A 13,735-nucleotide genomic window follows, 5' to 3' on the forward strand; every position below is an offset into this window, starting at 1 on the left:
GTCACACCTTCTACCCAGGGTTATGGAGCTCAGCGCAGGGTAAGATTTCAGGTTATCGCCCTGGCTTGAGGTGTTAAAGCAAAACACTTCACATGCCCAATAAAGTCTATTTCACCCCTTCACAGTATCAGGAAAGGCCTGCAAGGCCTTGGGCCTACTTCCAGCCCCCAGGCACCAATGTACTGATACCTGTGACATTTGGTGGTGTTAAGCTTCAAGGGGATGAAGTCACACCTTCTACCCAGGGTTATGGAGCTCCTCGCAGGGTAAGATTTCAGGCTTCACCCCAGGCTGGAGGCGTGAAAATAGAACAATTACCATACACAGCAATGTGTATTTCACCCATTCACAGTATCAGGAAAGGCCTGCAAGGCCTTGGGCCTACATCCAGCCTCCAGGCACCAATTTTACTGATACCTGTGACATTTGGTGTTGTTAAGCTTCAAGGGGATGACGTCACACCTTTTACCCAGGGTTATGGAGCTCAGCGCAGGGTAAGATTTCAGGTTATCCCCCTGGCTTGAGGTGTTAAAGCAAAACACTTCACATGCCCAATAAAGTCTATTTCACCCCTTCACAGTATTAGGAAAGGCCTGCAAGGCCTTGGGCATACTTCCAGCCTCCAGGCACCAATGTAACTGATACCTGTGACATTTGGTGGTGTTAAGCTTCAAGGGGATGAAGTCACACTTTCTACCCAGGGTCATGGAGCTCAGCGCAGGGTAAGAATTCAGGTTATCCCCCTGGCTGGAGGTGTTAAAGCAAAACACTTCACATGCCCATTAAACTCTATTTCACCCCTTAACAGTATCAGGAAAGGCCTGCAAGGCCTTGTGCCTACTTCCAGCCCCCAGGCACCAATGTTACTGATGCCTGTGACATTTGGTGGTGTAAAGCTTCAAGGGGATGAAGTCGCACCTTCTACCCAGGGTTATGGAGCTCTGCGCAGGCTAAGATTTCAGGTTATCCCCCTGGCTGGAGGTGTTAAAGCAAAACACTCCACATGCCCAATAAAGTCTATTTCACCCCTTTACTGTATCAGGAAAGGCCTGCAAGGCCGTGGGCCTACTTCCAGCCTCCAGGCACCAATTTTACTGATACCTGTGACATTTGGTGGTGTTAAGCTTCAAGGGGATGAAGTCACACTTTATACCCAGGGTTATGGAGCTCAGCGCAGGGTAAGATTTTTTGGTTATCCCCCTGGCTGGAGGTGTTTAAGCAAAACACCTCACATGCCCAGTACAGTGTATTTCACCCTTTCCCAGTATCAGGAAAGGCCTGCAAGGCCTTGTGCCTACTTCCAGCCTCCAGGCACCAATGTTACTGATACCTGTGACATTTGGTGGTGTTAAGCTTCAAGGGGAAGAAGTCACATCTTCTACCCAGGGTTATGGAGCTCAGCGCAGGGTAAGAATTCAGGTTATCCCCCTGGCTGGAGGTGTTAAAGCAAAACACTTCACATGCCCAATAAATTGTATTTCACCCCTTCACAGGATCAGGAAAGAGCTGCAAGGCCTCGGGCCTACTTCCAGCCCCCAGGCACCAATGTTACTGATACCTGTGACATGTGGTGTTGTTGAGCTTCAAGGGGATGAAGTCACACCTCTTACCCAGGGTTATGGAGCTCAGCGCAGGGTAAGATTTCAGGTTATCCCCCCTGGCAGGAGGTGTTAAAGCAAAACACTCCACATGCCCAATAAAGTCTATTTCACCCTTTCCCAGTATCAGGAAAAGCCTGCACGGCCTTCTGCCTACTTCCAGCCTCCAGGCACCAATGTTACTGATACCTGTGACATTTGGTGGTGTTAAGCTTCAAGGGGATGAAGTCGCACCTTCTACCCCAGGGTTATGGAGCTCAGCGCAGGGTAAGAATTCAGGTTATCCCCCTGGCTGGAGGTGTTAAAGCAAAACACTTCACATGCCCAATAAAGTCTATTTCACCCCTTCACAGTATCAGGAAAGTCATATAAGGCCTTGGGCCTACTTTCAGCCTCCAGGCACCAATGTACTGATACCTGTGACATTTGGTGGTGTTAAACTTCAAGGGGATGAAGTCATACCTTCTACCCAGGGTTATGGAGCTCAGCGCAGGGTAAGATTTCAGGCTTCACCCCAGGCTTAAGGCGTGAAAATAGAACAGTTACCATACACAACAATGTGTATTTCACCCATTCACAGTATCAGGAAAGGCCTGCAATGCCTTGGGCCTACTTCCAGCCTCCAGGCACCAATGTTACTGATACCTGTGACATTTGGTAGTGTTAAGCTTCAAGGGGAGGAAGTCACACTTTCTACCCAGGGTTATGGAGCTCAGCACAGGGTAAGATTTTAGGTTATCCCCCTGGCTGGAGGTGTTTAAGCAAAACACCTAACATGCCCAGTACAGTGTATTTCACGCTTTCCCAGTATCAGGATAGTCCAGCAAGGCCTTGTGCCTACTTCCAGCCTCCAGGCACCAATGTTACTGATACCTGTGACATTTGGTGGTGTTAAGCTTCAAGGGGATGAAGTCGCACCTTCTACCCAGGGTTATGGAGCTCAGCGCAGGGTAAGAATTCAGGTTATCCCCCTGGCTGGAGGTGTTAAAGCAAAACACTTCACATGCCCATTAAAGTCTATTTCACCCCTTCACAGTATCAGGAAAGGCCTATAAGGCCTTGGGCCTACTTCCAGCCTCCAGGCACCAATGTACTGATACCTGTGACATTTGGTGGTGTTAAACTTCAAGGGGATGAAGTCACACCTTCTACCCAGGGTTATGGAGCTCAGCTCAGGGTAAGAATTCAGGTTATCCCCCTGGCTGGAGGTGTTAAAGCAAAACACTTCACATGCCCAATAAATTGTATTTCACCCCTTCACAGGATCAGGAAAGAGCTGCAAGGCCTCGGGCCTACTTCCAGCCCCCAGGCACCAATGTTACTGATACCTGTGACATGTGGTGGTGTTGAGCTTCAAGGGGATGAAGTCACACCTCTTACCCAGGGTTATGGAGCTCAGCGCAGGGTAAGATTTCAGGTTATCCTCCCTGGCAGGAGGTGTTAAAGCAAAACACTCCACATGCCCAATAAAGTCTATTTCACCCTTTCCCAGTATCAGGAAAAGCCTGCACGGCCTTCTGCCTACTTCCAGCCTCCAGGCACCAATGTTACTGATACCTGTGACATTTGGTGGTGTTAAGCTTCAAGGGGAAGAAGTCACATCTTCTACCCAGGGTTATGGAGCTCAGCGCAGGGTAAGAATTCAGGTTATCGCCCTGGCTTGAGGTGTTAAAGCAAAACACTTCACATGCCCAATAAAGTCTATTTCACCCCTTCACAGTATCAGGAAAGGCCTTGTGCCTACTTCCAGCCTCCAGGCACCAATGTTACTGATACCTGTGACATTTGGTGGTGTTAAGCTTCAGGGGGAAGAAGTCACACCTTTTACCCAGGGTTATGGAGCTCAGCGCAGGGTAAGATTTCAGGTTATCACCCTGGCTTGAGGTGTTAAAGCAAAACACTTCACATGCCCAATAAAGTCTATTTCACCCCTTCACAGTATCAGGAAAGGCCTTGTGCCTACTTCCAGCCTCTAGGCACCAATTTCACTGACACTTGTGACATTTGTAGGTGTTCAACTTCAAGGGGATGAAGTTGCACCTTCTACCCAGGGTTATGGAACTCAGCGCAGGGTAAGATTCCAGGCTTCACCCCTGACTGGAGGTGTTAAAGCAAAACACTTCTCATGCCCAATAAAGTCTATTTCACCCCTCCACAGTATCAGGAAAGGCCTGCAAGGCCTTGGGCCTACTTCCAGCCTCCTGGCACCAATTATACTGATACCTGTGACATTTGGAGGTGTTAAGCTTCAAGGGGATGAAGTTGCACCTTCTACCCAGGGTTATGGAGCTCAGCGCAGGGTAAGAATTCAGGTTATCGCCCTGGCTTGAGGTGTTAAAGCAAAACACTTCACATGCCCAATAAAGTCTATTTCACCCCTTCACAGTATCAGGAAAGGCCTTGTGCCTACTTCCAGCCTCCAGGCACCAATGTTACTGATACCTGTGACATTTGGTGGTGTTAAGCTTCAGGGGGAAGAAGTCACACCTTTTACCCAGGGTTATGGAGCTCAGCGCAGGGTAAGATTTCAGGTTATCACCCTGGCTTGAGGTGTTAAAGCAAAACACTTCACATGCCCAATAAAGTCTATTTCACCCCTTCACAGTATCAGGAAAGGCCTTGTGCCTACTTCCAGCCTCTAGGCACCAATTTCACTGACACTTGTGACATTTGTAGGTGTTCGACTTCAAGGGGATGAAGTTGCACCTTCTACCCAGGGTTATGGAACTCAGCGCAGGGTAAGATTCCAGGCTTCACCCCTGACTGGAGGTGTTAAAGCAAAACACTTCTCATGCCCAATAAAGTCTATTTCACCCCTCCACAGTATCAGGAAAGGCCTGCAAGGCCTTGGGCCTACTTCCAGCCTCCTGGCACCAATTATACTGATACCTGTGACATTTGGAGGTGTTAAGCTTCAAGGGGATGAAGTTGCAACTTCTACCCAGGGTTATGGAGCTCCGCGCAGGGTAAGAATTTAGGTCATCCCCCTGGCTGGAGGTGTTAAAGGAAAACACTTCACATGCCCAATAAAGTCTATTTTACCCCTCCAAAGTATCAGGGAAGGCCTGCAAGGCCTTGTGCCTACTTCCAGCCTCCAGGCACCAATGTTACTGATACATGTGACATTTGGTGGTGTTAAGCTTCAAGGGGAAGAAGTCACATCTTCTACCCAGGGTTATGGAGCTCAGCGCAGGGTAAGAATTTGGGTTATCCCCCTGGCTGGAGGTGTTAAAGAAAAACACTTCACGTGCCCAATAAAGTCTGTTTCAACCCTTCACAGTATCAGGGAAGGCCTGCAAGGCCTTGTGCCTACTTCCAGCCTCCAGGCACCAATGTTACTGATACCTGTGACATTTGGTGGTGTTAAGCTTCACGGGGAAGAAGTCACACCTTCTACCCAGGTTTATGGAGCTCAGTGCAGGGTACGATTTCAGGTCATCCCTCTGGCTGGAGGTGTTAAAGAAAAACACTTCACATGCCCAATACATTGTATTTCACTCCTTCACAGTGTCAGGAAATGCCTGCAAGGCCTTGGGCCAACTTCCAGCCCCCAGGCACCAATGTTACTGATACCTGTGACATTTGGTGGTGTTAAGCTTCAAGGGGATGAAGTCACACCTTCTACCAAGTGTTATGGAGCTCAGTGCAGGGTAAGAATTCAGGTTATCCCCCTGGCTGGAGGTGTTAAAGCAAAACACTCCGCATGCCCATTAAAGTCTATTTCACCCCTTCACAGTATCAGGAAAGGCCTGCAAGGCCTTGTGCCTACTTCGAGCCCCCAGGCACCAATGTTATTGATACCTGTGACATTTTGTGGTGTTAAGCTTCAAGGGGATGAAGTCGCACCTTCTACCCATGGTTATGGAGCTCAGCGCAGGGTAAGATTTTAGGTTATCCCCCTGGCTGGAGGTGTTTAAGCAAAACACCTCACATGCCCAGTACAGTGTATTTCACCCTTTCCCAGGATCAGTAAAGGCCTGCAAGGCCTTGTGCCTACTTCCAGCCTCCAGGCACCAATGTTACTGATACCTGTGACCTTTGGTGGTGTTAAGCTTCAAGGGGATGAAGTCGCACCTTCTACCCAGGGTTATGGAGCTCCGCGCAGGGTAAGATTTCAGGTTATCCCCCTGGCTGGAAGTGTTTAAGCAAAACACCTCACATGCCCAGTACAGTGTATTTAACCCTTTCCCAGTATCAGGAAAGGCCTGCAAGGCCTTGTGCCTACTTCCAGCCTCCAGGCACCAATGTTACTGATACCTGTGACATTTGGTGGTGTTAAGCTTCAAGGGGAAGAAGTCACACCTTCTACCCAGGGTTATGGAGCTCAGTGCAGGGTAAGATTTCAGGTTATCCCCCTGGCTGGAGGTGTTAAAGCAAAACACTCCACATGCCCAATAAAGTCTATTTCACCCCTTCACTGTATCAGGAAAGGCCTGCAAGGCCTTGGGCCTACTTCCAGCCTCCAGGCACCAATGTACTGATACCTGTGACATTTGGTGGTGTTCAGCTTCAAGGGGATGAAGTCACACCTTCTACCCAGGGTTATGGAGCTCAGCGCAGGGTAAGGTTTTAGGTTATCCCCCTGGCTGGAGGTGTTTAAGCAAAACACCTCACATGCCCAGTACAGTGTATTTCACCCTTTCCCAGTATCAGTAAAGGCCTGCAAGGCCTTGTGCCTACTTCCAGCCTCCAGGCACCAATATTACTGATTCCTGTGACATTTGGTGGTGTTAAGCTTCAAGGGGATGAAGTCACACTTTATACCCAGGGTTATGGAGCTCAGCGCAGGGTAAGATTTGAGGTTATCCCCCTGGCTGGAGTTGTTAAAGCAAAGCACTTCACATGCCCAATAAAGTCTATTTCACCCCTTCACAGTATCAGGAAAGGCCTGCAAGGCCTTGGGCCTACTTCCAGCCTCCAGGCACCAGTTTTACTGATACCTGTGACATTTGGTGGTGTTAAGCTTCAAGGGTATGAAGTCACACCTTCTACCCAGGGTTATGGAGCTCAGTGCAGGGTAAGATTTCAGGTTATCCCCCTGGCTGGAGGTGTTAAAGCAAAACACTCCCCATGCCCAATAAAGTCTATTTCACCCCTTCACAGTATTAGGAAAGGCCTGCAAGGCCTTGTGCCTACTTCCAGCCTCCAGGCACCAATGTTACTGTTACCTGTGACATTTGGTGGTGTTAAGGTTCAAGGGGATGAAGTCGCACCTTCTACCCAGGGTTATGGAGATCCGCGCAGGGTAAGATTTCAGGCTTCACCCCAGGCTTAAGGCGTGAAAATAGAACAGTTACCATACACATCAATGTGTATTTCACCCATTCACAGTATCAGGAAAGGCCTGCAAGGCCTTGGGCCTACTTCCAGCCTCCAGGCACCAATGTTACTGATACCTGTGACATGTGGTGGTGTTAAGTTTCAAGGGGAAGAAGTCACACCTTCTACCCAGTGTTATGGAGCTCAGTGCAGGGTAAGAATTCAGGTTATCCCCCTGGCTGGAGGTGTTAAAGCAAAACACTCCACATGCCCAATAAAGTCTATTTCACCCCTTCACAGTGTCAGGAAAGGCCTGCAAGGCCTTGGGCCTACGTCCAGCCTCCAGGCACCGATTTTACTGATACCTGTGACATTTGGTGGTGTTAAGCTTCAAGGGGATGTAGTCACACTTTCTACCCAGGGTTATGGAGCTCAGCGCAGGGTAAGAATTCAGGTTATCCCCCTGGCTGGAGGTGTTAAAGCAAAACACTTCACATGCCCATTAAACTCTATTTCACCCCTTAACAGTATCAGGAAAGGCCTGCAAGGCCTTGTGCCTACTTCCAGCCCCCAGGCACCAATGTTACTGATGCCTGTGACATTTGGTGGTGTAAAGCTTCAAGGGGATGAAGTCGCACCTTCTACCCAGGGTTATGGAGCTCTGCGCAGGCTAAGATTTCAGGTTATCCCCCTGGCTGGAGGTGTTAAAGCAAAACACTCCACATGCCCAATAAAGTCTATTTCACCCCTTTACTGTATCAGGAAAGGCCTGCAAGGCCGTGGGCCTACTTCCAGCCTCCAGGCACCAATTTTACTGATACCTGTGACATTTGGTGGTGTTAAGCTTCAAGGGGATGAAGTCACACTTTATACCCAGGGTTATGGAGCTCAGCGCAGGGTAAGATTTTTTGGTTATCCCCCTGGCTGGAGGTGTTTAAGCAAAACACCTCACATGCCCAGTACAGTGTTTTTCACCCTTTCCCAGTATCAGGAAAGGCCTGCAAGGCCTTGTGCCTACTTCCAGCCTCCAGGCACCAATGTTACTGATACCTGTGACATTTGGTGGTGTTAAGCTTCAAGGGGAAGAAGTCACACCTTCTACCCAGGGTTATGGAGCTCAGTGCAGGGTACGATTTCAGGTCATCCCTCTGGCTGGAGGTGTTAAAGCAAAACACTTCACATGCCCAATACGTTGTATTTCAGTCCTTCACAGTATCAGGAAAGGCCTGCAAGGCCTTGGGCCAACTTCCAGCCCCCAGGCACCAATGTTACTGATACCTGTGACATTTGGTGGTGTTAAGCTTCAAGGGGAAGAAGTCACACCTTCTACCCAGGGTTATGGAGCTCAGCGCAGGGTAAGATTTCAGGTTATCGCCCGGGCTTGAGTTGCTAAAGCAAAACACTTCACATGCCCAATAAAGTCTATTTCACCCCTTTCACAGTATCAGGAAAGGCCTGCAAGGCCTTGGGCCTACTTCCAGCCCCCAGGCACCAATGTTACTGATACCTGTGACATGTGGTGGTGTTAAGCTTCAAGGGGAAGAAGTCACACCTTCTACCCAGGGTTATGGAGCTCAGTGCAGGGTAAGAATTCAGGTTATCCCCCTGGCTGGAGGTGTTTAAGCAAAACACCTCACATGCCCAGTACAGTGTATTTCACCCTTTCCCAGTATCAGTAAAGGCCTGCAAGGCCTTGTGCCTACTTCCAGCCTCCAGGCACCAATGTTACTGATACCTGTGACATTTGGTGGTGTTAAGCTTCAAGGGGATGAAGTCGCACCTTCTACCCAGGGTTATGGAGCTCCGCGCAGGGTAAGATTTCAGGCTTCACCCCAGGCTTAAGGCGTGAAAATAGAACAGTTACCATACACAACAATGTGTATTTCACCCATTCACAGTATCAGGAAAGGCCTGCAAGGCCTTGGGCCTACTTCCAGGCACCAATGTTACTGATACCTGTGACATTTGGTAGTGTTAAGCTTCAAGGGGATGAAGTCACACTTTCTACCTAGGGTTATGGAGCTCAGCACAGGGTAAGATTTTAGGTTATCCCCCTGGCTGGAGGTGTTTAAGCAAAACACCTCACATGCCCAGTACAGTGTATTTCATGCTTTCCCAGTATCAGGATAGTCCTGCAAGGCCTTGTGCCTACTTCCAGCCTCCAGGCACCAATGTGACTGATACCTGTGACATTTGGTGGTCTTAAGCTTCAAGGGGATGAAGTCACACTTTATACCCAGGGTTATGGAGCTCAGCGCAGGGTAAGATTTTAGGTTATCCCCCTGGCTGGAGTTGTTAAAGCAAAACACTTCACATGCCCAATAAAGTCTATTTCACCCCTTCACAGTATCAGGAAAGGCCTGCAAGGCCTTGGGCCTCCTTCCAGCCCCCAGGCACCTGTTTTTGTGATACTTGTGACATTTGGAGGTGCTCAGCTTCAAGGGGATGAAGTCACATCTTCTACCCAGGGTTATGGAGCTCAGCGCAGGGTAAGATTTCAGGTTATCCCCCTGGCTGGAGGTGTTAAAGGAAAACACTTTGCACGCCCATTAAAGTCTATTTCACCCCTTCACAGTATCAGGAAAGGCCTGCAAGGCCTTGTGCCTACTTCCAGCCTCCAGGCACCAATGTTACTGATACCTGTGACATGTGGTGGTGTTAAGCTTCAAGGGGATTAAGTCACACCTTCTACCCAGGGTTATGGAGCTCAGCGCAGGGTAAGATTTCAGGTTATCCCCCTGGCTTGAGGTGTTAAAGCCAAACACTCCACATGCCCAATAAAGTCTATTTCACCTCTTCACAGTATCAGGAAAGGCCTGCAAGGCATTGGGCCTACTTCCAGCCTCCAGGCACCAATGTTACTGATACCTGTGACATGTGGTGGTGTTAAGCTTCAAGGGGATGTAGTCACACCTTTTACCCAGGGTCATGGAGCTCAGCGCAGGGTAAGATTTCAGGTTATCCCCCTGGCTGGAGGTGTTTAAGCAAAACACCTCACACGCCCAGTACAGTGTATTTCACCCTTTCCCAGTATCAGGAAAGGCCTGCAAGGCCTTGTGCCTACTTCCAGCCTCCAGGCACCAATGTTACTGATACCTGTGACATTTGGTGGTGTTAAGCTTCAAGGGGAAGAAGTCACATCTTCTACCCAGGGTTATGAAGCTCAGCGCAGGGTAAGAATTCAGGTTATCGCCCTGGCTTGAGGTGTTAAAGCAAAACACTTCACATGCCCAATAAAGTCTATTTCACCCCTTCACAGGATCAGGAAAGGCCTTGTGCCTACTTCCAGCCTCCAGGCACCAATGTTACTGATACCTGTGACATTTGGTGGTGTTAAGCTTCAAGGGGAAGAAGTCACACCTTTTACCCAGGGTTATGGAGCTCAGCGCAGGGTAAGATTTCAGGTTCTCACCCTGGCTTGAGGTGTTAAAGCAAAACACTTCACATGCCCAATAAAGTCTATTCCACCCCTTCACAGTATCAGGAAAGGCCTTGTGCCTACTTCCAGCCTCTTGGCACCAATTTCACTGACACTTGTGACATTTGTAGGTGTTCAACTTCAAGGGGATGAAGTTGCACCTTCTACCCAGGGTTATGGAACTCAGCGCAGGGTAAGATTCCAGGCTTCACCCCTGACTGGAGGTGTTAAAGCAAAACACTTCTCATGCCCAATAAAGTCTATTTCACCCCTCCACAGTATCAGGAAAGGCCTGCAAGGCCTTGGGCCTACTTCCAGCCTCCTGGCACCAATTATACTGATACCTGTGACATTTGGAGGTGTTAAGCTTCAAGGGGATGAAGTCGCACCTTCTACCCAGGGTTATGGAGCTCCGCGCAGGGTAAGAATTTAGGTCATCCCCCTGGCTGGAGGTGTTAAAGGAAAACACTTCACATGCCAAATAAAGTCTATTTCACCCCTCCACAGTATCAGGGAAGGCCTGCAAGGCCTTGTGCCTACTTCCAGCCTCCAGGCACCAATGTTACTGATACCTGTGACATATGGTGGTGTTAAGCTTCAAGGGGATGAAGTCACACCTCTTACCCAGGGTTATGGAGCTCAGCGCAGGGTAAGATTTCAGGTTATCGCCCTGGCTTGAGGTGTTAAAGCAAAACACTCAACATGCCAAATAAAGTCTATTTCACCCCTTCACAGTATCAGGAAAGGCCTGCAAGGCCTTGGGCCTACTTCCAGCCTCCAGGCACCAAAGTTACTGATACCTGTGACATTTGGTGGTGTTAAGCTTCAAGGGGAAGAAGTCACGCCTTCTACCCAGGGTTATGGAGCTCAGTGCAGGGTAAGAATTCAGGTTATCCCCCTGGCTGGAGGTGTTAAAGCAAAACACTTCACATGCCCATTAAAGTCTATTTCACCCCTTCACAGTATCAGGAAAGGCCTGCAAGGCCTTGTGCCTACTTCCAGCCTCCAGGCACCAATGTTACTGTTACCTGTGACATGTGGTGGTGTTAAGCTTCAAGGGGATGAAGTCACACCTTTTACCCAGGGTTATGGAGCTCAGCGCAGGGTAAGATTTCAGGTTATCCCCCTGGCTTGAGGTGTTAAAGCCAAACACTCCACATGCCCAATAAAGTCTATTTCACGCCATCACAGTATCAGGAAAGGCCTGCAAGGCCTTGTACCTACTTCCAGCCTCCAGGCACCAATGTTACTGATACCTGTGACATTTGGTGGTGTTAAGCTTCAAGGGGAGGAAGTCACACCTTCTACCCAGGGTTATGGAGCTCAGCGCAGGGTAAGAATTCAGGTTATCCCCCTGGATGGAGGTGTTAAAGCAAAACACTTTGCATGCCCATTAAAGTCTATTTCACCCCTTCACAGTATCAGGAAAGGCCTGCAAGGCCGTGTGCCTACTTCCAGCCTCCAGGCACCAATGTTACTGATACCTGTGACATGTGGTGGTGTTAAGCTTCAAGGGGATGAAGTCACACCTTCTACCCAGGGTTATGGAGCTCAGCGCAGGGTAAGAATTCAGGTTATCCCCCTGGCTTGAGGTGTTAAAGCAAAACACTTCACATGCCCTATAAAGTCTATTTCACCCCTTCACAGTATCAGGAAAGGCCTTGTGCCTTCTTCCAGCCTCTAGGCACCAATTTCACTGACACTTGTGACATTTGTAGGTGTTCAACTTCAAGGGGATGAAGTTGCACCTTCTACCCAGGGTTCTGGAACTCAGCGCAGGGTAAGATTTCAGGTTATCGCCCTGGCTTGAGGTGTTAAAGCAAAACACTCCACATGCCAAATAAAGTCTATTTCACCCCTTCACAGTATCAGGAAAGGCCTGCAAGGCCTTGGGCCTACTTCCAGCCTCCAGGCACCAAAGTTACTGATACCTGTGACATTTGGTGGTGTTAAGCTTCAAGGGGAAGAAGTCACGCCTTCTACCCAGGGTTATGGAGCTCAGTGCAGGGTAAGAATTCAGGTTATCCCCCTGGCTGGAGGTGTTAAAGCAAAACACTTCACATGCCCATTAAAGTCTATTTCACCCCTTCACAGTATCAGGAAAGGCCTGCAAGGCCTTGTGCCTACTTCCAGCCTCCAGGCACCAATGTTACTGTTACCTGTGACATGTGGTGGTGTTAAGCTTCAAGGGGATGAAGTCACACCTTTTACCCAGGGTTATGGAGCTCAGCGCAGGGTAAGATTTCAGGTTATCCCCCTGGCTTGAGGTGTTAAAGCCAAACACTCCACAAGCCCACTAAAGTCTATTTCACACCTTCACAGTATCAGGAAAGGCCTGCAAGGCCTTGTACCTACTTCCAGCCTCCAGGCACCAATGTTACTGATACCTGTGACATTTGGTGGTGTTAAGCTTCAAGGGGAGGAAGTCACACCTTCTACCCAGGGTTATGGAGCTCAGCGCAGGGTAAGAATTCAGGTCATCCCCCTGGCTGGAGGTGTTAAAGCAAAACACTTTGCATGCCCATTAAAGTCTATTTCACCCCTTCACAGTATCAGGAAAGGCCTGCAAGGCCGTGTGCCTACTTCCAGCCTCCAGGCACCAATGTTACTGATACCTGTGACATGTGGTGGTGTTAAGCTTCAAGGGGATGAAGTCACACCTTCTACCCAGGGTTATGGAGCTCAGCGCAGGGTAAGAATTCAGGTTATCCCCCTGGCTTGAGGTGTTAAAGCAAAACACTTCACATGCCCTATAAAGTCTATTTCACCCCTTCACAGTATCAGGAAAGGCCTTGTGCCTTCTTCCAGCCTCTAGGCACCAATTTCACTGACACTTGTGACATTTGTAGGTGTTCAACTTCAAGGGGATGAAGTTGCACCTTCTACCCAGGGTTCTGGAACTCAGCGCAGGGTAAGATTCCAGGCTTCACCCCTGACTTGAGGTGTTAAAGCAAAACACTTCTCATGCCCAATAAAGTCTATTTCACCCCTCCACAGTATCAGGAAAGGCCTGCAAGGCCTTGGGCCTACTTCCAGCCTCCTGCCACCAATTATACCGATACCTGTGACATTTGGAGGTGTTAAGCTTCAAGGGGAAGAAGTCATATCTTCTACCCAGGGTTATGGAGCTCAGCGCAGGGTAAGAATTTGGGTTATCCCCCTGGCTGGAGGTGTTAAATTAAAACACTTCACATGCCCAATAAAGTCTGTTTCACCCCTTTACAGTATCAGGAAAGGCCTGCAAGGCCTTGGGCCTACTTCCAGCCTCCAGGCACCAATGTTACTGATACCTGTGACATGTGGTGGTGTTAAGCTTCAAGGGGATGAAGTCACACCTTCTACCCAGGGTTATGGAGCTCCGCGCAGGGTAAGAATTTAGGTCATCCCCCTGGCTGGAGGTGTTAAAGGAAAACACTTCACATGCCAAATAAAGTCTATTTCACCCCTCCACAGTATCAGG

Source organism: Lissotriton helveticus, unplaced genomic scaffold (genome assembly GCF_964261635.1).
Source record: "Lissotriton helveticus unplaced genomic scaffold, aLisHel1.1 SCAFFOLD_763, whole genome shotgun sequence".
In the NCBI taxonomy this organism is placed as follows: Eukaryota; Metazoa; Chordata; class Amphibia; order Caudata; family Salamandridae; genus Lissotriton; species Lissotriton helveticus.